The 25,800-nt window shown below is 48.0% G+C and overlaps 1 protein-coding gene across 1 annotated transcript in view; it reads left to right on the top strand.

Moving 5' to 3' along the window:
- The window catches only part of Tsp74F (Tetraspanin 74F), a 345,404-nt gene that overhangs the window by 102,842 nt on the left and 216,762 nt on the right, over positions 1–25,800 (top strand). The window contains exon 2 of the mRNA XM_077661653.1: positions 19,675–19,768. The gene's annotated coding sequence lies outside the window, so the exon portion shown is untranslated. The remainder of the gene's footprint in view (positions 1–19,674; positions 19,769–25,800) is intronic.

Here is a 25,800-nt window from a genome sequence, read left to right as displayed (position 1 = left end):
GTATTGTACATCACAAAAACCAACATTTCATGCTTAACAGACGCATTTCAAAAGAGAAGTATGTTTGCGGAAGAAATGTTGTTGTTTGAACAATTTAAGAGGTTTTTTTAATGGCACTTCGGAAACCAAAAACATTTTATTGGCGCCGTGCGCTGTTGCGTTTTCGCTACTATAGCTTTTGCGCACTTCGTTTGCGCCAAAGTCGTCTGCGTCGTGGCCGGAACGGGACATCTCAGAAACGCCACTGTTTTTCCAAAAAACAAAAAAACAAAAAAACGACTGTTCCGCAACAAGTAGCTAACCGGCCCATGATGCTTTGAGCGCCCATGGTGGCTGAGGTGCAGCGCTGCCAGCGTTCCCTCTAGTTAATAGTAAGAAACTCAATGACTGAAACCCGCCCCTCGCAATTTACGGCGCTGCTCAAGCAGATGGCGCGCGCATAGGCGCGGATGAGGGAGGAAGGACGCTCAGTAAGAGAAATGCTTTCGCATCACTGCACCTAAGCAGGCTTAAGTGCCCCCCTGGATTTTTTGAATAAAGGTTTGTCTGTAGTTCTGCCTATCAAATGGTGCCTGTAATCTGTCCTGAAATACTAATCAGATGTTACTTCTAAATGTGGACAAGATGTACTTGGCTGTCGAGAAGAAAAATACGAAGTGAGGACAAAACATAATCAGTATGCGAAAACTGCATAGACGAGATGAGTATTAGGCCGCATCACCTACCATTCCAAGGTTTAATTCCTATCTAAGCTAATGCATTTCAGAAAGTGGCATACTTGAAGCTATGTTCCCGTCTTTCGCATACAGTTCCAGTATTGAGTTGTTTGCCTGAAGGGTTATGGTGGCATATTATCGTCCTCAATCGTCGGGCCAAGAACAAAAGCATTTTTCTTCAGACCAAAACACAGGCGTAAATGGGGAAACCTAGGCGTATATACATGACGCTTGGAACCATCTGATGTGGGGACCCTTACGAATTTGGATGATGGCTTCGCTGGGTGACCATATATGCTGGCCAAAGCGGGATCTACAGGTACGTTTACCTGCGTTAGCCTGTTACCTGTGCATCGAAGCTACCTCATTGACGAAAAAGTATACGCGGAATCCAACCAGAAAATTGTTTAATACCTGCGGAGAACATATCTCGCAAACAGAAATAGACGTCGTTCGGCTGGGTTCAACGGACAGGCTATAAAACACGTCGGATCGAGAATGAAACCAGCTTAAGGCTAGCGAAAGTGCGAAAGTAATACAGCATCGTATCCGCCGCCGGGTCTGTTTACCGGATGGAAGCTTCACTGCATAAACGGGCAGGTGCTCAATGTATACGCTTAATTTAAGATCTCCTGTCGAATGCTTCCTCTCAATGTATACGCGGCACAGGTTGCGATGAACATGATGGAAATCGAAGTGCCAAGTGCTTTAAGAGGCGCGGCTATGTAGTCGAATGGGTTACACTGAAGCTAAAAAGTGTGCTGTTTACATGAACTCCTAACTAATGTTATCTACTCCGAAAAGTGTTGGATGTGCCTTCATTTGAGCAATGGAGCCTGCTATGCCTTGTGCAACGTAAACTGTTTTTTTTCCTTATTTCGTCAACAATTTGCTCTGTGACAAAAAAGGTCGATGATTTACATCTTGTGGCAGTGTTGCAGTGAGGGTTACGGCCTTTGTGTTCAGATGCTGATAAGGAGTAGCCACGTTACAGTGAGCTGTTTCGTGCGAATACACTACGCCTTATCGTGAGAACGACGGCTGTAAGATTAAGATGAGGAAAACAAGGACGGCGCTTGGCATAACACACTGCCGGTAATCTAGGGCACCTGCGATATCGAATTCAAACCGTGTGAAACACGGCCCGGTTTACGCCGTGGAATAAAAGGGATGTAATGAATCTGATAAAAGTAAAGGCAGAGGGAGGCTGATGTAAGCTGCTTTTTGGTGGATGGTGACGAATGGGGAGGAGGTTACAAAACGGCCATAACGGGCGTTCTTGTGAATAGGGAATCGCGACGGAGAGGACGCAAAAACAAAACTATAGACGGTATCGGCGCTTTCACGGTTGCACATTCTTGGCGCGTTTGGTTTGAATATGTGTTACCATATTCAAACCATAGCAGCATTATTCTGAGTGCATAGAGATGATTGTTGCAAGCCTCTATAGAATTCGACGACTGGTGGGTGTGCTCATAGTCAGCAGTCTGATAACGTGCTCATCATAGGGACAGAAAAAACGTGGGTCCTTTGCCAAGTTTGATTAGTGTTCGACAAGCTTGGTCTCATGGGATGCGATTTTTGTTATTACGAGACAGCGTATACAGCTCGTCGGTGACAAAAGACCTCGGCGTAGTAGTAGCCGCCACCGCGTATCGGAAATAATCAGGGGCTGCGTAAAAAAAATCGCATCCTGGTAATTTGCGGTTCCAATGATTCATGATTGATTGCTGTGGGACAGATGATGACGAGTCAATAAAATCACTGTATTTGATTAATGAAAGAAATGAAAAAATGAATAGAATTGAAAAAAAGGGGTTCAAAGGCGTCAAAATGCTCAGGATGAAAGAGCCAATGCTTGATGATGGTAATTAAGAAAATTCAGAATGTGTAAACGGTTAATTAATTAATTGAAATAACTGAGAAAAAATGAAAAATGCGTCCAAATGTGTTTCCAACGGAAAAAGAATTGCGCCGAAGGGGCGATGGTGTTTCGTGGACTCCCTGGCAGCGCTGCCAGGGAGTCCACGAAGTAGTTTCTACGAAGTAGTTTGTCATCTGCCTCCTCCCATCATCATCGTCCCCCATCGTGACCTTCTTTTATCTCCTCTTCCCGTCCCCCAGAGCAGAGTAGCAGGCCAGATATTTATTTTTCAGGCCAACCTCTCTGCCTTTCTTATCAATAACCCCCCCCCCCTCTCTCTCTCTCTCTCTCTCTCTCTCTCTCTCTCTCTCTCTGGCAGCGCTGCAACACGCTGCCGTGTTCCACTCTCAAAAAGGCGAAGCTTAAGCGCCCTCAAATTTTTAAGTGATGGAATTGAGCGATGGTCCCTTCAACTGAACGTTCGGTATGTCCTCTTTACCATGAAGGCATTAGTTCACGGCATAACCCTCACCAATGATGATCCGCAAGTGCATCGTCGATGGTGATTGCACCGGTGCGCTGGGGCAAAACAAAGTGCACTATTCTTTGAGTTCTGTCGTCCGAGAATGACTAAGGCTGCTGAGGGCACGAATGTGTGCATTGCATCGGTGACGTGCTCATCGGGCGCTACGCGCGCTTCCTCAGACGCCTGTTTGTCTCACGGAATGGGTCACTATACATGGTGGCACCGTCTTGCTGTACTACACGGCAGGCTGGAGCATGGTGCGGTGCGAGCCTTGCGATGTCCGCACAGCCACAGGGCTGTTCGTGCGAGATAGGAACACGTCATACGATACCATGAGATGCGAGGGCAGTTTGCGAGAAATGATTTTTCATTCTCTGTGTCCTTCTTAATTATTGACCACGAAGACCCGCAGTGACCAAGAAAGGGTAAAAAAAAAGAAATAATATATGGCAGCTGAATTTTTCTTCCACAACATGCCAAGGAACTGTACTGAGTCATGTGGGGACATTTTCGTTCTGCGAGTTGTCACGGGGTGTGTGTGTGTGGTGTATGGGGGTTTAACGTCCCAAAGCGACTCAGGCTATGAGAGACGCCGTAGTAAAGGGCTCCGGAAATTTCGGCCACCTGAGGTTCTTTAACGTGCACTGACATCGCACAGTGCACGGGCCTCTAGAATTTCGCCTCCATCGAAATTCGACCGCCGCGGTCGGGATTGAACCCGCGTCTTTCGGGCCGGCAGCCGAGCGCCGTAACCACTGAGCAATCGCGGCGGCAGTTGTCACGGGGTGTCGAGAAAGCATTGCATTAGAGGAAACACGGTGAACGTGAACCAGTTCGGCCTTGCGCATTCCTGCCATGTGCGGCAGTATATGAAAAGGGAGAGTGAATAGCTCGCAATGAACGCGGCTGCATAAATGATATCTGGACCATGGCGCTGTGCCAATGACGCCTTCCCGAGAATCAACCGCCACTCAGTCAAGACAAGAACCATGGAGCAATTTTCCTTTCATCGTTTCCCCTTCGCAGATAGCGAGGCGCGCAAGGTTAAAATAAAGTTCCAGTCTCTCCTGTATCTCGGGAAAATCTGATCGTGCGACCCCCGCGTCCTTGGGGAGAAGCAATCCAGGTTAGTAGTGCCTACCTTCGAGGCTAATCAGCTTGCGCTAGCCGCATGCCGACATGCCAGCCAAAAGACATGACGCCCCGCTGCTGCTACTGCTGCTGCTGCGAACACTGTATCTAGATAACGGTGGCCGAGAGTCGGACACGTTGCGTTCGACACAAACCAAGAAATAAAAGTATCCAGGGCAAAAGTGTAGTAGTGCGCGCATGTACATAAACATCCATACCTGCTTCTCCGTGCATAAAGAGACACTCGATAGCACATTTCGACGTGACAACCATAATCCGCCAGACACGTTTTCCGAAAAACTAAACGCGCCCGTGCTTCGATAGCCCGCGCTTTCCAGTCGAAATTAAGGGCCCGACATCCCGGTATCGCGCGGCGTATCGGAATTTTACGAGGCTGCTGAAACTTTACGGTCCGCGACACGGAGCGTTGTCGCACCTCGTAGTCACGGGTTCGAGACGAAGAATAAAGAAAGAAGAAGCCGCCGGGGCAATAACAAAGTCGAAGGCGAAACGTGTGCGCTCGTGGTGTGAATAGGCGAGGGAGGAAATGATAAAGAGTCACCGCGAGAGAATCTAGGTGAAGGAGATGTCGGCAGAAACGCTTGCCCGCGATTCCCCGCGCCGACGCCACCCGCCTTCATTGGTTCGCTATATGCATCCTCGCTGGGCGATAAGCGAGGCGCGTGGTGCAGTTGCCTCGCCACCCCGCGCTTTCTAGCCTATACCCTAAGCGGACCTTTCCTATATCCGTTACTTTTAGTAGCTATTCGGTTCGAAGCGACTGGATATGTAAAAAGGCGACAGGCTGGAAAGACACTCTGAAGTCCTGCTAATTTTCCCCTGGATAATTCGCGAGAACCTTGGAAACGCGCTTTGGCTAACTCTTAGACATCGAGCGAATGTCTGGACTGTGCAGTGTTTTCAAACAGTTTAGTTCTAAGAGGCTCATGAAGCCTCAGTGAGAAGCATCGGCTAATGGTTGGCCGGTAACTTGCTGGCGCCGTCTCGTTAACTGTCACCACGCAGGAATCAGACATACTATTGAACAGGCCTGTTAATCCGACTTTGTCATAAGCGGTACACTTTTTAAAGAATATTTACCCGATTCGCGTATTTTTCTTGTCTGAAGTTGATGAATACCGTTTTTTATACGCCTGTGCTAGTGACATGAACTATCAGAGATTAAAGTCTCCGAGCAAAAAGCAATCTGTAGGCTAATATATGGGCCAGCTCTGCCAACGGTCGCTTCATTTCACTATACCACTCAACGTAGCACGTAAGTCATGCTTTCGCCTCCACAAGTGTGGTCTCGAGCCAGTGGCTGATAAAGGGGCTATCAATTTCAGTTGACGGCCAGACATCCTAGAGAGGTTATTCTGCATAGTGTATTATTTGCTGATGTCAAAGTCACCTTGCAGCCGGTGACAAAAGAGCAATGCAACAGATCAAAAAGAGAATCACCGCAAAATAGGACCACACAATTCGTATATTCAACGAAGAACGGCGCTACAAACTCTCGCTAAAGAACCTATACGGCAGAAGCATAACTTTGGTTCTTCAGGTTAGGCACGCAGGTTATGCAGGTTGGTCACGCGGCGCCGTCCCCATACCGCTCACGAATACCGACTGCTCTCGTGTTCAGGATCGCGCCTACAACGTGCGTTACAAAATTCCTCGCAACAGTTTCGCTTTCAGAGGGCGGCACCATTTTGTGTACACTCTCATTGTTGACGCGGCCGTCTGGTGGCGACATCGCGCAACCACGACACGTTATGAGCTTGTTGCACACTGTTGTACGAAGAGAAGAGAATAACAAAGCCCGCGTGAAGCTATGAGTTCGTAAACAAAGACGTCGAATGGCCGCTCGTTTCCTCGCAATCTCGTCAAGTTGGCGAAACTGGGAGTGGGCGCTTCGCACTGGGCACGCGTGCTTCGGAGAAGAAAAGAAAGGCGTTGAGGGGAGGTGAGACTGGGAGAAAGGCACAGGGGAGGGTGTGTAGCACTGTGCAACACCCGTTTCTTGAGGCGCCGCGTCCTTTGTTTGGCAGGAGGGAGATAATAACAGGGTGGCAGGGCGGCTGCCAATGTCGCTATGAGCTGCGCGTCGCTCACCGGTCGGAACACGGTATCGCGCGTCGGAACGAAGCCGCTTGTTGTCGTGACGGGGGTAAATACAAAAGACCGGCGTCCCGTGAGCGCTGCGTGACGATGGATAGCGGCGTCTTCATACCTACGCGTACGGCCCAGGTAAAGGATAAGCTTCCAGCTGTAGCTGATTTGTCGGCCATAAAAAGCATTAATCTAAAAATAATACAAACTCTGCGTCTTTCGCGCGTCCAAAAGGCGTTTTGTATGTTGAGTTTCCTGGTGCTCTTCGTACTGATAAGAGATGGAACTGCGACATGCGCAAAAGAGGGAGAGAAAGCCCTTTGTTTGACAAATGTGTTCTAAACGCGAAGGAGGGAACCAGTTCAGTCTCTAAAACAGTGCAGGAGAACTATTAGAAGATGAATTTGAGTTTTTTTTTTTCGCATTTAATATACATCAAGAGATGGGAAAAAGCCGGTTTCTGAGATCGCTACAATACACAGGCATAATTTTATACGAATGTGGCTCTGCCTGCATTACACCCGTCGTCGTCATTTATCTCGGAATAGTACTCCGGAAACCAAATGATCGTCACAGAACTTACTTTTTCTATCTGTTTTGGGCAGACTCGCCTTTCTCTGTAACAAGCCTCTTTGGAATCTGTACGCACGTGCGCACGCATGCACGCACACACGAACGCACGCTAAGGTAATCCTTTATACTACGTGTTGTAATACATGAATGAAGGCTATGCTAGGATTTAATCGGACCTTGAGGACAACTTCATGTCATTATTGTTCAAAGTAAAAAGATGGTAAGGTTTTCACGTATTTAAACGGAGTACACGTGACTAACAATGTCTTTAGCCTGCTTGGCTCATGGTTTTGCTTTACTCAGTTGTCCGCACTTCTGGCGACGATATTAGGCTCAAGTTAAGCTCTGATCGAAATAAGGCTAATCTGATCTGTTCGCGCCGCAGATGAGAGTAGATGAAGACGACGATGTGCAATGCACAGTGCGAGAGTGTGTTGCAGTTTAACACGAGGCGTGATTGGCTGAAACGATAGCATAGTGCCCTCGTGCAGAGGCCACTGAAGCTAATCTGATCGCGCCTCCGCGGGTTCGAAACCCTGTCGCGGCAATATTTATTTTATTTATGCGCCCCCACGGTCATGAAAGCCACAAGATTCCTGGTTGGGTTTGATCTCGTGAAGTAGTGTCTTCAAATTAAAATATATTGTTTGGCTTTTTCCGGCTATACTAAAATTTGTGTGGCATCAAAAGATATCTTCGTGATAACTGAGTTTAAAAATCATCCCGCCTGTCGATTAAAACTTATGACTTCCTTAGCGGTAAGGAGAGGTTGCTACCGTTTTAAAGTGAATGGTGATGTAGGGTAGCCTCTGGGATCCGCAACTCTAAATTGCTGTCGACGCACGCCTTTCACAAGCCAAATCTGCCGCTGCAGGGACGACACCAATATTTCTTTTTTTTTCTTATCTAGCTTAGAAAAGTTCCGTTTTAGAGGAGAGTGCTTTCTTTTTGATTAGAACGCGTTACCCTATCGATATTGCCCAAGATCAATTTGTCTCCAGTGCCCAGCCGGCGGCCTGCGCGACACTTTCCACGTTGTCGCCTTCTGTGTGGACGGCGGCAGAGGGACAAGTTGAGCACAAGTAACTAATGAATGCTGCAAAATTATCCCTATTCTTGGTACTGCGGTTGACAAAAACGCCAATAACTAGAATGCCATGTCTTTCCAATACTCAGTTTTTGCAGACGGCTCAGCAGAAAGTCACGGCTTGCAAATAACTGTTTTTTTCTTAATTTTTTTTTGCCCAGCTTGGTCGGTCACTTGTCCTAATCTTTTTTTGTTGTAGGTGTACATATTCTTCCTCATAATTACCGCTAGCCTAAATTACAGTGCATTATAAGAACGTATGGAAAGTACATCGGACACAAGCAAATCTCAAGCAATCCATATATAAGGCAAATCTCAAGGATTTGCCTTATATATGGATTGCCTTTCAAACTCCTATACATCTCTCCTTGTTTACCCGATGCGGGAGGGCGACGCTGCCGCACGCCCTTACATGAGCCCATCCCAATATCACGACCAATCCAGGCTCTGCAAGGGACAGTGCCAGCTGTAAGACGTGGCCACAAATTTCTCATTTCTCGGGAGGTCTACTCGCCGGCCGACCTAGGTCGGATGTTCATCAGCCGATAGGTGATATCGGGAGCTTGGCTGACCAATTGATGCGACGCCGTTAACCGGAGAAGGTCCCTGTATCGTCTTCAGAACTGAGCAAAAGTTAGGTTTGTCAGCATGAATCCCAAATCTCCGTCTTCCCATGAGTGAGCGCGAAAGATTTGCAGCCGCAGGTCTAACAGTTCTATACGACTTTTCTCCGTGCTCTGTGTCATTCAAAAACATGCAACAACGTCTGCATACTTATTTGAATAAATGAGTGGAAGAAGTCGTAATTAAGTTCAAGTTACAAATAATCTCCTGCTCGAGCGGGAGAAACCACAGAGTTGTTTGACCACCGAGGGCACAAAGCAACCTACTTGAAAGACAGACTACTCAAAGCATCTCGGTTGCAGCACAGCTCTTGAAAAGGTGACTGCATGGGAGCGTGACGGGTACTCTCTGCTTCCGGTGGCACTTACGGTGCAGAACTCATGCGTACTTTTTTTTTCATTTTTTTTTCAGACGCAGTGAAAGACAGATTTGCATTATAATGTGCGCAGGGCTTGACAAGGATAAGAAATCGCTGTAGCAAAAAAAGAAGCTTGAAGATGTCCCCAGTGCCCAGCACAGCCCAGCCCCGGATGATTTATTCAAGAACAAATCGCCATGCTACGACAACAGCGCCGCTGAGAGGTATATTCGGCCAGCGCAAGACAGGCGGCAAGACAGGCGGCTGTCTTGCGCTGGACACTTAAGGAGGGGAGTCCCAGACTAATTAAAAAATAAGGAAAATAAAAACGTAAATATAACGCAAGAAAGCGTTTGAAAGTTGAACAGATTAAACAGATTAGGAGCGCTCCTTTATGGGGAGGGGTGGTCCATTTGCTTGTAGCGAGAATACGCTTCTCGCCCCTAACGAGTTCCCCGAAGATGAACGTACGTTACGCCAGTCCCGCTCGCCCCGCATAAGACGTTAAGATCCCCTCGACAAGAGCGTGATATATTACCCTAGCGAACGAATTCCACGTTCCGTCGCGCGCATTGGCCGACGATACAGGAGAAAATGTTTGAAGATCGAGGCTCCAGATCGGCTCTACTTAGCCTTTGTTTTACGTATTTTGCATTCTCTTTGTTTTACGGCGCAAGGCGCGTACGGGTCACCCGCGTGTTTAAGGACGCAAAAGCAAGGGATGCAGCATGGTCGTGTAGCGAGGCTTTCGGAGCTACAGTCGGGAGCTTTATCTCGATACTTTGTGCTTTACGACCGGCGCTCCGCGTGTGCACTCAGCTCCCGAGACTTTCTGGCGCCTTCCTCTTTGCATTCCAGACTTCCGCGCTTCGGCCTCTCCATTTATTTCTGGTTTTTATTACCGTTTCCTGGAAGTCACATTTAATGCATCTGCCTAAGGGAACGGTTTGCAGTTCGGCGGCTAATCTATCGCACATCAAATTTACTCTGACTCTCCGGACTTTCTATCGACGCCTTGCCGCTACTGTTACGCTGGCTTCTCCGTCTTGCCACCCCGGCGTACCGCGCGTTATCTGCTACCAGGCAAGCTGCGCCGGAAGTGTCGAAGCAGTTCCCATTTATATTTTTTTATGAGTAGATTGTCTTCGATGCCGTTGTCTGGTTATCTTCTTTCGTTAGGCAAAGTCGAATGTGCTCTTCGTGGCTCTGTTTGATTCTTGAGCGAAGACTGAAATATCATGGCGTCATGGCAGAGCTGGTTGCATGACTCACACGAGGGCATAATTATGAGTTTATTGTCATGAGGAATGTCTACACCTCGAAAAATAAAGAACGAGATGAATCACTACAAGGAGCCTACACGTTCACCTTTATCGGTACCTTCTGTACGGTATGCATGCTACGAGTATCTTGGTGGAGCGGCAGTATAGAGAACGTTTTAAAGCTGTCGTGCGAAGAGAGCAGTAATACCAATTAGTAAAGCTCTTGCGTTACAAATTCAACATTTTGAGCATTCATATCCGGCGGCAGATAAGGAACCAAGGGCGAGATCCTTTAAAGAGGTCAGTGACTGGAGAATTAGGCTGTCGTCGCTTTCTTTTTTGTTTGCACTAATGTCATCCAATAATTTGCGCGTTTTGAAGGCGACCGCATTCGTTCCGGCCAAAAAGGAGAAAAGATACTTTTCTTGCGTAATGATAGCTAAATTCGCACTAAAAATAACGGTGCGGGTTAGTGGAATCTCTGAGCTATCTAAGCCGATGAATACCTTTCACTCGTTTATCTAAGATAAAATGACTTAGAGCACATTAATTCGAGTAGGTTAAGCCTGAGGAGTCCACCTTCAAATCGCCTCAGACTCTATACTTGACACAGCCACTGAACAATGTACATTGTACACTGTAAATGACACGTCTTAGTTGACCCCAGTCTTCAAACTGCTGGCAGGAGTAGCTGGCAAAGTAGTGGAACTTTCCTACATAGCCTCCAACAGCTCCTTCAATACACTCAAGTTTGTGCTTTAAGAACGCTTCGCACAAGGTGCCTGCCAAGGCGACAAGTGAATCAAACATGTCATTACGAACTGCGGTATAGAATCGAACGAACAGCGCGTATTGGGCGCCTCCCACTCGGCAGTCCCGCACTGATCGGCACGCAATCGACTACAGCAATCGTACCCCTGCATTCGGGGCGAATGGCATAACGCCCTGAGCCGCTGCTAAAGCCGGGCGGGGCGGGGCGCGGCGCCCTGAGCGGCGTCGTTGCGGCCCAGTGTGTGTAACAGCGAGGCGCCGCACGGCGCGTGACGAAATGATGAGGCCGCCACCGCATCGGACGAAGCGGGCAAGCACGTACTACACGGTCGCCGCTCGCGAGCGCATTTTTCTCGATGCAAGTGCGTGAGTCACTGCAGTCCTCGTCGGTAGTGGTGCCAAGAAGAAGAAGCAGCGAGTGGTCCTTGGCTCTCGAGGAGCGGAGAGCCTACGCACCCGACGCACTCCCACCGGCCGCGCGCATTCCCCGCATGGCACGCACGCACGCGCGCTGCTGTCGCGTTCGCTGGGCCCCTGCCTGCCTCTCTGACAACCGGCAATCTTCAGGCAGAGGTGCTGTTGCTCTGTCTCGGGCAGACGTGCTCTGACAGCGGCCAATCCGAAACTTGTTTGCGTCCGAGCACACCGCCGTAAGCGGCCTCTACGTCGAGAGTGGGAGTCGCAGAGGGAAAAGTGTACCGGCAGTGGGCTCGCTGTATATGGTAGTGGAATATAGAAAATGGTGCGTGGAGGAAGGCTTGTCACCCGCCACAGTGTCTCAGTGGTTTTAGCTTTCGGTTGCCGAGCCCAAGGTTACGAAATCGAAGCGCGGTAGCGGTGACCGCTTTTCGATGAGGACGGGATGCAAGAATTCTCGTGTGCTGCAGGATGCCAATGCACGTTAAAGAACCTCGCGTGGTCGAAATTAATCCGACGCCTTCCAGTGAGGCGTTTCTTAAAGTCCATGCGCAGCTCGGGACGTTAAACCCCGCGTACCACATGTCATACCAAAGCTGGTCTTTCACGCTTATCGGTATCTTCTGTGAAAAAAGAAAAAAAATTGTTATAATATGTACTATAGGCCCTCTTTTCACAGTTACTGGTGTATATGGATAAGAAAGAGAGAGAAACCGTTTAATGAAAAGCAGATATATAAATTAGACTGTCTGTGAACGACGCAACCGAATGAACCAAAAATTACCGCCTTCGTCTGCTGCCCCTGTAGAAGAATATATCCAGCGGGCCGGGCGGGTGGCTGTATTGACAATTGGTCCTGTCGGATCGCCCGATGAAACCTGGTTCATTTTTTTTCATGAAAGAAGTACGCAGTGCAGCTTCTTCGACAGGTATTGACCTACCGCGGTGGCTCAATGGTAAGGGCGCTCGGCTACTGATCCGGAGTACCCGGGTTCGAACCCGACCGCGGCTGCCGCGTTTCGATGGAGGCGAAATGCAAAGGCGCCTGTGTGCTGTGCGATGCCAGTGCACGTCACAGATCCCCAGGTGGTCGAAATTATTTAGGAGCCCTCCACTACGGCACCTCTTTTTTCCTTTATTCTCTGACCCCCTCCTTTATCCCTTCCCTTACAGCGCGGCTCAGCTGACCGCCGAGATGTGAGACGGATACTACGCCATTACCGTTAATAATAATAATAATAATTGGTTTTTGGGGAAAGGAAATGACGCAGTATCTGTCTCATATATCGTTGGACACCTGAACCGCGCCGTAAGGGAAGGGATAAAGGAGGGAGTGAAAGAAGAAAGGAAGAAAGAGGTGCCGTAGTGGAGGGCTCCGGAATAATTTCGACCACCTGGGGATCTTTAACGTGCACTGACATCGCACAGCACACGGGCGCCTTAGCGTTTTTCCTCCATAAAAACGCAGCCGCCGCGGTCGGGTTCGAACCCGGGCACTCCGGATCAGTAGTCGAGCGCCCTAACCACTGAGCCACCGCGGCGGGTCCATTGCCTTTCCGCCAACCACCAATTTTCCACAAGTATTGAGATGTAAGATCTGTGAGGTTCGCTTTCCCTGGAATAACCCAGTATGCCCACTGAATCGAGAAAGGTGAACATGGTTGAAGTACTCAGGTTCTAATGCTCGCCAGTCGGAGAGCCCGGTTCAGTAAGCAACACGTTGATTACTCACTACCTCCGTACATTTTAGAGCAGCTCGGGAATTGCGGGCATCCACGTAATGTCACACTCTTCCCCGGCCATAGGGTTTCTCAGTATAAAATAGAGGGTAAAGCAGTCGACACCATCTATGCGCATTTCTTGAAGAGCACTTCACCCGCCGCGGGAACGCTCGGCAGAAGAGGTTTCGTATTTGGCTTGGCTATAGTGTTTCGGCCGGGAACATGGATTCTCACTCGGATGTGGTAGCTACGCCGCCATACTTTCCTGCGTGCGGACATGAAATTATTGCAATAGTGCGTTTTTCACTTCACCTGCTCCTTCACTGTGCCGCGTTCGCCGATGCTCGTCGCGATATGCTCGCGGCCTATAGGGCGCAGGGCATACTATCAGACTCCATCAAGACGTTATTGTGGCCGCCGGGCAGTGCGCGCACTCGTGAGCGAACTTTGGTGAGCCTCTGTGCATTCCTCGAACACAAGGGCTTGACGTCCCGTCTGTTCTCCGCCAGGTAGTTACACGCAGTGACCGAACGCTCCGCGAGTTCTACCTTGAACGATTAATAACTGGACGCCCCACTCCAGTTGTAACCAACACAGTGCTGTGCGCGTGTGTGATTTAGTTCCTCTAAAATGAACTAATCACGCGCACAACCTGGACACATTTGTTATTATGTAAATAGTTTGTACATATTACTTCTCCCCCTATCCTCTCTTCCTGTCCCCTCACCTCTTTCATTTCATTTCTCCATTCTGCCTGCTATCCTTTATTTCCGCTGCCCCAGCTCAAGTGCTTCAGTATCGATGGCAGATGCCGGGGCTAGCAAAAATCTTTTCCTTCCTTTTTACTATTATTTTAATAAAACCCACTACCACCACCACCACTTCACTAAATTTAACGCGAGTGAAAGTTCATTGTTACGTTGCCATAGAAACTTTTGCATAAATTCTTCAAAGTTTGCCCCTAGAAGAGTCATATTGTTACGGCCGAATCCATATGTCATGCCACCAATAGCTAAGCGAAATACAAAACCTCATTTTCGCGAGATTCCTACATCTCTCCATGTTGGATGAAGTGCAGCACCGCCTGCTTTCCCTTTAGGCAGCGTTGAGAAACTCGCTGAGGTGGGTGTGTCTTAGTATTTCTATTCTACGTAACCAAGGAGGTTAACGTAACGAAATTGTGTGGCAGTGATAGAAAGTGTAACGTGATTGTATGCCTGCTTGTGATCTCTGACTGAATTTATACAAACCTCAATTAACAATTTTATGAAAAAAGTTTACTTAGTTTTGCATTCAAAGTACAGCCAGAAACGAAAAAGTGGTCTCGATTTTAACCAGTAGCCACTGATTAAAATGCATCAGCCGCGGCATTTCTAAGGGAGACAGCTCAAAAGACCACAACCACGAGTGCCAAAGACACTGGTAAAAACAAGTGTACTGCGCTCTAAGTTTGTCACAAGGCACAGCAGTAGGCAATGAGCATCACTTTCATCAGCATCATCATTTTCACAGCGCGACATAATTTCACTGCAGGACCAATGCGTCTTCGAATGCGTCCCAGTCACTTCTCTCGAGCCCATCCGCGACCATTTTATCCCCGAGTGTTAACTGGTGTGAACAGTCGGTAGACAGAGAACAAAGTGTGTTTATTATCAGAAAAGGGGCTTTTCTTTAAGGCCAAAGCCTTTAATGGCTCATACCCCCGTTCGAAGTCCTGTCGTGGCAACGGAAGTGACGTCATACAGTCCGTCCATCCGTTACTCGATAAGAAAAAAAATCTTTGTGCACGATTGGATTCGAACCACCACCCTCCGTTCCGCGGCCAGTCGAGCGTGCTAACGACTTCGCTACTTCAGGATCACAGCCTCTAAATCGTTCTTTTTACGGTTAGTATTAACCTAATGTTAACCACTTGCAAATGATGGCGAGCACGCTGAAAGCCATTTTATTGCGCGGGTATTTTCTCTCTAATGATCGTGATCTGATAAGACATGTTGATCCAGATTGATAGAACCACTCACCATTATCAGTGGGTGTCGACTCATCTGAAAATATGTATCTGACCTCAGACTTGAAAACGTTACGTTAGGCCTACCGTCATTACGCTAAGCTTGGGCTGTTTTGACAGGATCCGCGTTAAACTTATCAATCTCATGGCGAGGCAACATCCGCGGGCGTCTTTCTGCTGCAGTACGAGAAGCTCGGCCCGCTGTTTGCAGTGACGCTTCTACCGCACTCTGTGAACGGAGTCACGCAGGTGTGTCGATGCAAATATCGGCGAATACTGAGGAAGTCTGTAATTGTTAGTAAGGAATTCCTTAGTGTTTCGCCTTCTTGTAGGAGCGCTTGTCAAGACTGCAACAGCCCTTGTTCGCGAACCAGTGTGCGGTGTTACCGTTTACATGCACGGAACTTAACGCTGCTATATACTCGTGCCCGCAAGACCCATAACCATTTCATGCTTTCGCTGGCGATAACGTTGTTTTTGTTGTTTTTAATGTTGATGGCTTTTTTTTACTATAATAAAAGGACGGTTCTATGTATCGTTGCCTCGGCTGCAAACGAAAGAGTTCCAAAAGAAATTCAAAGCCCTCACAACTGACATCATCATTGAAGAACGAAGAATTTTGCGTATTACTACCAGCAACACCCCACTGGTCATCCTCCCTGACTATCGTCTTCCCCTGTCGTTTCTAAATGTTCCGTGGGGATAACAGAGTGGGTTCGAAGAAAAAGTCAAAATAGCACGCTGCGGTAGGCGGGCAGATGAAATACGAAAAATTCCGGGGTAGGTCAGCCACAGCTTACGCAAGACATGGTTAACAGGTGGTTAATGGGAGAGGCGTTTGTCCCGTAGCGGGCATAGTTCGGTTGATGATGATGATGACGGTGGTGACTTTCACTCCCTTCCGGGTTGAGTTACTGAAGCCGGTGAGGGCACATATACAAAGTATACACCATTGGTTCACGATCGCCATCCTCCGCGCCTGCAACGAAGTCCAAATACAAGCTTCCAACGCTGCAGTTCGAATCTTTGGCACCGGCTTCAGCAGCGGTATCGGCAACGACAACACCCATACATCCAGGATAGAGATATGAACGGGCAGGGCTCTCGAGAACTGAAGAACGCGCAGTCGGTGGGCACACGCTTCGCTGAAGGCCCGACTGGTTCCGCCGACTGGCAGCCCTGGAGATGATAAATGCTGCTGACGCGACATGAAGTCCTGATGAAGGCGCCTTCTCCTTGCTTGAGATATCAAGAACATGTCCGCAGCAGCGCTAGAGGAATTCGCGCTTTCCGCGCCGAAGCAATTTTTCATTTTTTGGTCTCTCCATCTCTCTCTCTCTCCGATTTTTTACAGCTTCGCACCGATGGGCGCTTTTTCTTTTTACCACGCGCTCGTTTCATCGTTCTTTTATCATCATCATCATCATCATCATCATTCCTTTTCTTCTTGTGGCGACGCATCAGCCGGGCACGAGAATCAGGCGTGACTAGACTAATTGCTCCCGTGAGGTCCCCTCGTGACGACTCGCTTCTCAAATTACCGCAACCGGCGAACGCGCTAATCACTTCGTGCGTGCGATGCTATCAAATTCCGGCACACGCGAGTTTGTGCGCGGTCCCGGGCAATCTTAAGCGCGGACCAAGGAGAACGCGGCGTTAATTCCCTATGCGCACCGGGTCAAGTTTCTGCACCGGGGCGAGCAGTTAGTCGTTGGCGAGGATTGGCCGGTCGGGAAATGGTGCGCCGGCAAGGAAAAACAAAACGAGGAAATCGATAGGAAAGAAGAAAGCCTGCCTGTACAGTAATTGCTTTCATAAGAAAGCAAGGCTAAAAGTACAATGGTTCAAGCGTCCGGAGCAGTGCACGCTTTAAAATAAGCTGTTACGCCTCATTAACTTTAGTTGCATGCTTCATCAAATTTTTATCCGCGCTACGCTCTTTGACGTTGACGGATAGGTTTGAATAGCGTACACGGGCTGACTGAGATGCATTCATCGGTTATATCTTGTATTAGTTAGCACATTTTATTATGAGTAGGGGAATTAAGGGGGGCAATAAGCGACATAAAATTGCAAACGACGCCTTCTTTTTATTATTCGTAGGTGTCAAAAAACAATTGTTGCCGAATTATTTCCTGCAGTCTTGGCATCAAGCTAAGCAACTGTGAAAATTCCAACTCAAGAGGGGACACAATAAACTCAATGGTATTAATGAAACTTCAAGATTAGACAGGCCATGGGCAAAACAAGACGCACTTTCAAATTCAAGATATTACTCATCCTTGCAATGAATGCGCACCATGTTGGCTCCATTGAAATGTAGACAACCTTTACGAGCCTATTCTAATGAGAGACACTGTACAGACCGAAGGTGGCACTGTTGGGTTCCATCGTTCACTACACTCTATAGTACCCTATAGTACTCTATAGCACCCTATAGTACCCCCCCCCCCACGTGACATTTTTGAGTTTCCTGAATTTTAGCAGCATTTTTGTTTTTGTTTTAGTACCTCAGATAATACTTATTCGATCAGCTCCATCGAACTGTCATGCTATTTGGTTCGATTCTTAGCGCGTGAACACGATGTTTAGAACGTGATTGTTGGCCAGACCGAGCAAACCTTGCTGCACTGACATAATGTGCGGTACAAGTAACTGCTCTTTCCCGCCCAACACAGTGCGCCCGGCTGAGATACTCACGTCATATTCTGCAGTTCATGCCTTTCATATTATCTCGTTTCCTTCGGGAGCACCAAACGCTCAATGGCGCGGGGACTGCTTGAGTTTCTCTCCGCAGAGCTCACGCAAATGGCCATTCAGTATACTTCCATTTTTTACGGTAATACTATTCTTGGGGGCGGAAAAAGAAGTGTACAACACTAGAGCGAGCAATAAAGCAGTCACCTTTTCTTTAGCTCCACCAGGTCACCACAGATTGACCTCCTTCCCGGCTTGTTGGTGCGATTCCATCTGTGGGGCCAGCTGGAACATTGGAACGTAGGGAGGTACGCAGAACACAGAGAGCAATGTGTTCTGTGTGTCTCCCTACGCACCAGTGTTCAAGCTGTCACCGCAAATGGAACAAGATGTTGCGTTTTGCCAGCGTGTAACCTGCTGCTAAAATAATCCTCTTCAGAACTCAAGGCGTATATGTTCTAAAACAATGCATAAGAGAAGACCAATTACAAATTGTAAAAATTGTGGAGGGCACTTGAACTATACTTACGTGTTGTGAATGCGAAAGCATGTATGCAAGGGTTTCTGTTCCGATGGTGGCGCACTTCCTTAGTGCATTAACTAGCGAAGCTGATCTGTTCGCGCCGCCCGAATAGAAGTTGGTGACCCAAACCCAGCACGAGAGACTGTCAGTTTAGCGCGCGGGGTGTTGGGCTGAGGTGATGGCGTAGTAGATGCAGTGCATGCCGAGATGGAGTTCGAAACGGAGGGGCACTCACAGCTTTTTCATTTCCGTATTTTTTATATCCATTTTTAATCCAAATTCGAGTCTAGGTCACAAAATTATCCAATTACTCCACTCCTTGCCCATAAGTGCGTTTGTATCAGCAATGCACCCTGGCCAATCTCCCGCGCCGTGGGTATGTGCCATTAAGCCTGAGGACATCATAATCATCATCAGTGGCACACACTCTTAGTGCTGTGCTCACCATTGCCTTTTTTCTAGTGCTGTTGCTCAGGTGTGTCGTATTATGCATCGTGTTGATTTGCCAGTGCTTTCCGCATGGTTTGTTCGTATAGTTCACAGACTAGCATTGCATCACATTGATAAGTTCCGTGCTACAAAAAAAAAAGCGCTGAAGGCGTAGTGCTCTAAGGAAGTGGCCAGCGGAGCTGATCAGTTCGCGCCGTCCGGGGTTCGAAACCCACACCGAGAGAAATTGTATTTAAGAAATTTTATTTTTCTTTCTTTGCTGATAATGTAGGCACTGCCGATAACGTCATGATGTCACGTGGGTTTTGGGTGCGCTTCTCGTATCTGTCACATCTCGGTGGACACCCGAACCACGACTCAAGAAAGGAATAAAAGAGGGAGTGAAAGAAAAAAAAAAGAGAGGGTTGCCGTAGTGGGAGGCTTCGGAATAATTTCGACCACCTGGGCACCTTTAACATACGCCGACATCGCACAGCACACAGGCGCCTTTTGTTTTTCGCCTTCTTCGAAACGCGGCCGCCGCGGTCGGATTCGAACCTGGGTACTCTGGCTCAGTAGCCGAGCGCCCTAAATACTGAGCCACTGCGGCAAGTATGGTTGGGCCGCACAGTTTTAAAAATTGCGGCGTGTATAATTTCGCGCCTTTTTGACCTCTTTCTCGCTCATCAAGGGTCACCTCGCAATTTTTTCTCTGCTTAGAAAAAGCCGGTCTCCTAACTCTTAAGGTCATTCTAGGTGAACATGTCGCGGTTATCAAGCTAATGTGAGTTCACATTTTAAAATTAGGAGGCACAGAGTCTATACACGTCTAATTCTGGTGTTCTATTCTGCGCGCAGGTTCCTGGGAGCCCTTCAAAACTGTGGTTGTCATCGCTGGAAATGAGCTCCAAGATCTTCGCACTCAAGTCTACTCTGTAGTGCGCCACTGCAGGTACGGTGTGGTGCTGAATATTTCCTGCTTTGTTTGCATGGTTTGATATTGGGACGGCTATTCCCGCACTGAAGATATTCAAGTAGCACCAAAACGTCATTACATGGCAGTGAGGGAAGTGATTAGCAGAACTTAAGGTAACTGATGTCGTAGTTGATCTGTGGAGTAAATAAAATGAAGGAATTGATTTTGCCCGTTAGAGTATAATGTACAACGGCTTCATATTGCGGCGGCCTCCTGCATTGCTTGAAGCTCCCGCACTCTGCTCGCGTGCAATTCTCAGGCTGTCGCGCCGTCTTCGTTATACGTATCTTTCACCATGAACCAACTAGCCCAAACCACAGCATTACGCGTGGCCGACTTTGCCAAGCTTTATGTCCACTTGCCTATTTTAGAGTCGCCGGCGGAGGCATTCATCTCTATTCGCAACCACCGTGCTATTTTTTTTCAACGCATCAAAATACCGGCTTTGTTCGCAGGGAGCATCACTTGATGAAGTCCCCTACTCGGTGTACATGCAAGTGCAACTCGTGCAAAATGTGCAGTAGCTGATCTACGCTGGCCGCCGGAATCTGGTGACGTGTCCGTGTTTGGTCGCGACGCAGCAGGGCCACGCTTAAGCGCGACATTGTAGGCGGATACACTCTGAACACCAGTGCGCCTATATGGAAGTATGAAGGGAGTAAGCTATCCACTAGCGCACTATTTTCTATGCAGGAATATGCGCTAGACTACAGATTACTCCCTTTTTTTACTCCTTTTTGTTTAGAGAGTGTAATTACAGCTCTCCGCTCCGCCAGCATTTGCTCCGATTCGCCCTGCAGACTTTAAACGACTGATTTGTCTAACGTTTCAGATGCGCGTTGCTGAGTTTGTCTTGTCGTGTCTTGATTTAAGCAGATGTCATTGAACCCGGCTTTCTAAGACCTGGACTTCCTGGCAAGGAACGGAAAGGAAAAAAAAAATCTCCTTTAGTTCTCTCGTACGCTTTGCTTTTACCATATTTTTTTTCGTAAACGGCTGGAAACTAGTCTTACACCTTCCGACATCGACAGACAGGCGGTGAGATGCTTCTTCGGGGCATTGCCTCGGGCTCACGGTCCCTGGGGTATAAGTGAGCACACGCCCTCTCGTGGTCACTACAACACGGCGGGAAGATTAACAAGGGAAAAGTCGAGAGAACGAAGATTTTTGCTTGTACGCCAGAAGTGATGCTGTAGTTACACGCCTAACGCTTCATGCAGGAAGGGCGATGGCACGCCGTCGAACGCACAGAGAAAACAAACACGCGCCCACTTCTGTCCAGAATCGCAGTCGTCGTCCCTGTCTTCCGTTGTCGGCCCCCCAGTCTGTCCGGCGTTCGGTCAGCGTTCTTTCCAGACCGGCGTATATCTTCGGAGTGGGCGCGCATCATGTTTCGCGTGGCCTGTCTGTCCCTCGTGTGCGCGGGACTCCGCGAGATTTACGACCAGCGATTTTATGGTCAGATTAGGAGGGTGGCAGTGCGGAAGAGCCCGTATAGCGAACCCCCTCCGCCACGCCTCACCGTTTCTCTCTGCGGTCGTTTATTTTTTCTTGTCCCGTACGGGTACGTGGGCGGCGAGCGCGTACGAGTGTGTTTGTGAGTGCCTTGTTGCGCAAATCGCCCGGCGTGTCCTCGAGAAGATGAGGCAACCCAGTGATGCGCCGTGCAACGAACTGACCACAGACCTTCCAACTGCCGTATGGAACCGGCAGTAAGTTGAAAGCGGATTGTTAACTTTTTTTTTATACGACCGAATCAGCGTATTTCTTGGCTTATATCTGTCTGCTCTGACTTCGCAGGCGGGGGAAAAGGCTGAGACAAGAGCTTTTTTTTATGTATTTGGTTTTTCTGGAGAGAACAATTTAATTACAAAAATAGTAAAAAAAGAAAGCATCGCTATCTTGGTTAAGGTTCCGCTCAGGTTAAGCGACTGGCGTGAACTAGGCGGCTTGCTGCGTCTTAGATAGCGTGACACCGACGCGAAGCAAAAGCAGAAAGTATGAACGTCCATCCCTGTGCCTTTGTAACCACCTCGTTAGCGTGAAATTCCGTGACTAAGGCTCGCACCACTAAGTATAGGCTTATATACCATCGTGACGAAAAGAACAGAAAATCGAGAAAATAATAATATCCTGGAGACTTATACGAGTAGTGTCGAATCACGCGGCCCGTAGTGCCTTGATAAACGCTTTCGATTTCTTGCGCTAACACAGTGTGCGCGCGTTCCTATTTTGTCGCGACTCGTCTTGAGTGCCTCACCCGTCTGTGTGTCAGCGTGAAAAGTGCGTTTCTTTTTTTTTTCTTTCATGTCTGAGGGTTGCCACTTTGTTGGCCTCTTGCTATTCGGGGCTGTCGTCAGAGCCTCAAGCCCCACTTCCGTCTTCCGGGACATCCGCGCACATTAAGAACCGAACATTGCGGGTGAAAGACACCCACCTCGCGTCACGCGATGGTAACGTCAGGGGAAGAATGTTTCCGGGACAAATAAAAAGAATAGACGAACGGCGTATCACGAGTTTCCATACGGGGTGGTCGCAGTCGGCTCAGGAAAATGCGATAACGTTGCCGTTTAGGAATGCTCGCATAGGGAAGGCCTGAAAGCACATAGTTTTTATTTGCCAGCATGCCGGCTGCGGTCGCTTTTTTTTTGTTCGTATTCGTATATACTGAACACCGTATGCGCTAAGTCAGTCGCAGTAAGTAAGGACTCAGATCAGTCCGCAACTTTGGGGCTGTACGAAGCATGCGCTGGCTGTAATAAAATTTTTGTTTGCTATTGTGCCTTCAGAGTGTAGATTAAAAGTAGCTTTACTTCGAAAAGCCCTGATAATACAAACGGGGGAACAATAGAAGGGTTTTTGTCACTGAAGTGAATCGACACGAGGTTGGCGAAGAATGGACTGGTTTTATTGAAATGTTAGTTGGTTTTATAGCCCCCCCCCCCTCCTGGTTAGGGGTGTCGCCGATACCTCAGGCGATAACGTAGCTTATCAGGTAAGCCCGGAGTAGATAAGCACGGCAGCGCATGCGGCTTCACAGCACTCACTAGTCGCGGAACGAATCTGAATCATATCTGTTGGCTTCGAAGATGAAAGTAGCAAGTTAAAACTTCGTGACAATTGAAAACAAAATATCAGTATTATCCTCGCCCTTTTTTGTAGCGATAGCTACATTAGCCTTCAGCGGGGCGGTAACACGTGACCGTGGCGGCGGCACGTGGTGCGGAGCAGCTGCTGCTACGGGCGAAACCGAGCTGCAACAACTGGGCGCATGCGCCGTGTCAAGTAAGACGAAGGTGAAGAAGGAACTCCCAGCGAAACGGAGGGGCAAAAGACTGACTCGAGTTCGACTCGTCAAGCTGTAGCTATCGCGTCACTCCAGGTTTAACCAGGGCTAAACCACCGCCAATTTTTTTTTAATACTGCTAGAAACTGAGGCGTTCCAAAACTGGAATTTTATTTTACATGTTTGGAGTTCTCAATCAGGTATCGAAATCCTGCACACGATATCTGACAGAGGTTCTAAATAAGTCATAGAAATTGTAATTCCTTGCCGGTAACAGTGATTGAATGTAGTGACTTTACAAAGGAGCTCGAAGAATATTTCTGGAATTTTTTTTTTCCAGTTTGTATTCTGTGTTTGTGTATATTTGTCCATGTCCAGCTTTCCTGGGCAAAAATTTCAAAATTAGAAAAAATGTAAGACAATGTAATGGAAATATTGAAGTTAATGGTCCATTATTCTGCTACGTAGCAAAATCGTTCTGTTAAAGTGTTTCCGTCGATCGCAACGAACAGTTACGACGGCGAAAGAACGAAGAGCGAAAGAACGGAAAGAGAAAGAGGCGCCACAGTGGAGAGCACTGGAATAATTTCGACGAGCATAGGTTCTTCAACGTTCAATGACATCGAGCGCACTTATAGCTAAAGGGCGTCTTTCTGAAAAAGGACAAATCGGACATTGTGAGTTCGATTCCATTTTGGACTAATATTTTCTGCGAAGGCATTTATTCACTGCCGGTCCATTAGGAGAGGGAAGGGGAAGTATGAGCTAACCTGCAGCTGCTTATTAGCATGCTTCGTTACATTGATGCTTGTGTTATATGGCATCGCCATGCTTTAGCGCACAAGCCCATTCCAGTGGCGTTGCATTATATGGAATACAGAGCCTCTGATGCGCTTTACAGACTTTGTACAAATACTTCTAGCCATTCCGTGCTGTTACGGGGTCGGAAGGGTTCATTCAGCTAACACAACACAGTTCCAACTTTTTTAAAAGTTTCTAGTGAATTAGTTTTAACAAACACGTGTCGATCAAGCTTACTCCATTCCGTAAAGCTTTTAGGCACAAACGAAAACTTCCAGACGTCAACTCTTGGTACGTAGGACATAACTGTAAAGGGGTGATTAGATTAGCGCGAGATGAAAGTCCTCCGGGTGGCCGCAAATACACGCTGGAGTCCAAATTGAAAGTACTGTCATAGATCTGATAAAGATAATTATTATGCCTAGCAAACTTTCTGCGCAAAGCCAGTGTTAGCAACTCTGCTCGTGAAAGAAGCTTTGTTACGGACTGCACATATTTCGATGCGTACACGCTATATATCGTGCTTTTTTTTCGTTTTTCGCTCTCTTATTGTCCCTAGGAGGTTTATCACACAGCAGTGATAAACCTGCTTGCGCTTCCCGTCTATTCAATGTCTATTCAGCTCACAATAAGCAGAGCTTCTTTTAGTGACCGTTCTTGTAGATAACGGGAGTGGCGTCCTTAAAAACTTTAATTAAGAATTCAGAGGTCGGTATGGTCGCATGGCCGCGCTGATTTTACAGCCCATAGGTAAACCACAGCTGTCCCTTTTCATTGATTCGTTCAGAAAAAAAAGAGAACATAACAGTGTCGTTTGATGAGCAGTTCCGAAGCGCGAGTGAATGCAAGCTGTCGATATTCAAGACTCGGTGGGACACGAGATGCGTGCTCCAGGGAGGCAGAAAGGCGCGTTGCAGCGTATCCACTACACCGCATTCCGTCGTTATACAAAGCTCGTCCGGCGGCACCTCACAGGGAACACTTGCTCCAGAGTTACAGCGCAACCGCTTGTGTGCGTGGTTATCTCAAAACAAAATAATCACTGGCTCTACGTAGAGGGATTTCCTGTCACTTCTATGTTTCCAAGCTTTATTGTCGTGTGCGCCGAGTGCCTGTTCTGACTATACGGGCTGGCTCGTGTGATGCGCCCATGACATTTTGGAAAGACCCTGCACGCATGCTGTCAAGCAGGCAAAGTCACCGCGTACGACCCCTGGTGGTATTGTCGGGGACGGGGTCTGTCTCGCTTCCTCCCTGCCTTTGTCGCGCCTGATTTGACAGCAGTCATCTCGCCGTTTCACGAAGCGACGTGACTGTTTGGGGAACGGCAGAAATGTGAATGTATACGTCAGTATTAATCAGTGAACCCAAGTTGCCCTAATTTTCTTTTGGCGAACTGAGGAAAGGTGTTTACGAATGCCTCGCTATACGTGTCGAGGACCAACACGCATCCCTATTCCCCAATGCTGAGTCGTGGCTGTTTCGCATATTTCCCTAACCTTTCTTATGAAGGCAGTGGAAAATACTGGGAAGCAGAAACTGAAACCGAGGCACTCGTATTAACTGGCTTATTTCTATAGGATACTGAAAGACAATAATAGAAAGTTGGAAGGAAGGCGGGGAAAGCTGGGACACAATGAGGAGAAGGACGGAGCCGAAAATGTTAGGTCAATTACTAATAATAACAATAATTTGTTTTTGGGGGGAAGGAAATGGCGCAGTATCTGTCTCATATATCGTTGGACACCTGAACCGCGCCGTAAGGGAAGGGATAAAGGAGGGAGTGAAAGAAGAAAGGAAGAAAGTGGTGCCGTAGTGGAGGGCTCCGCATTAATTTCGACCACCTGGGGATCTTTAACGTGCACTGACATCGCACAGCACACGGGCGCCTAAGCGTTTTGCTTCCATGGAAACGCAGCCG

This window comes from Amblyomma americanum, chromosome 4 (assembly GCF_052857255.1).
Source record: "Amblyomma americanum isolate KBUSLIRL-KWMA chromosome 4, ASM5285725v1, whole genome shotgun sequence".
Classification (NCBI taxonomy): Eukaryota; Metazoa; Arthropoda; class Arachnida; order Ixodida; family Ixodidae; genus Amblyomma; species Amblyomma americanum.
The sequence above is the reverse complement of the archived record's forward strand: the minus strand, read 5'-3'. Positions and strand labels throughout refer to the sequence as shown.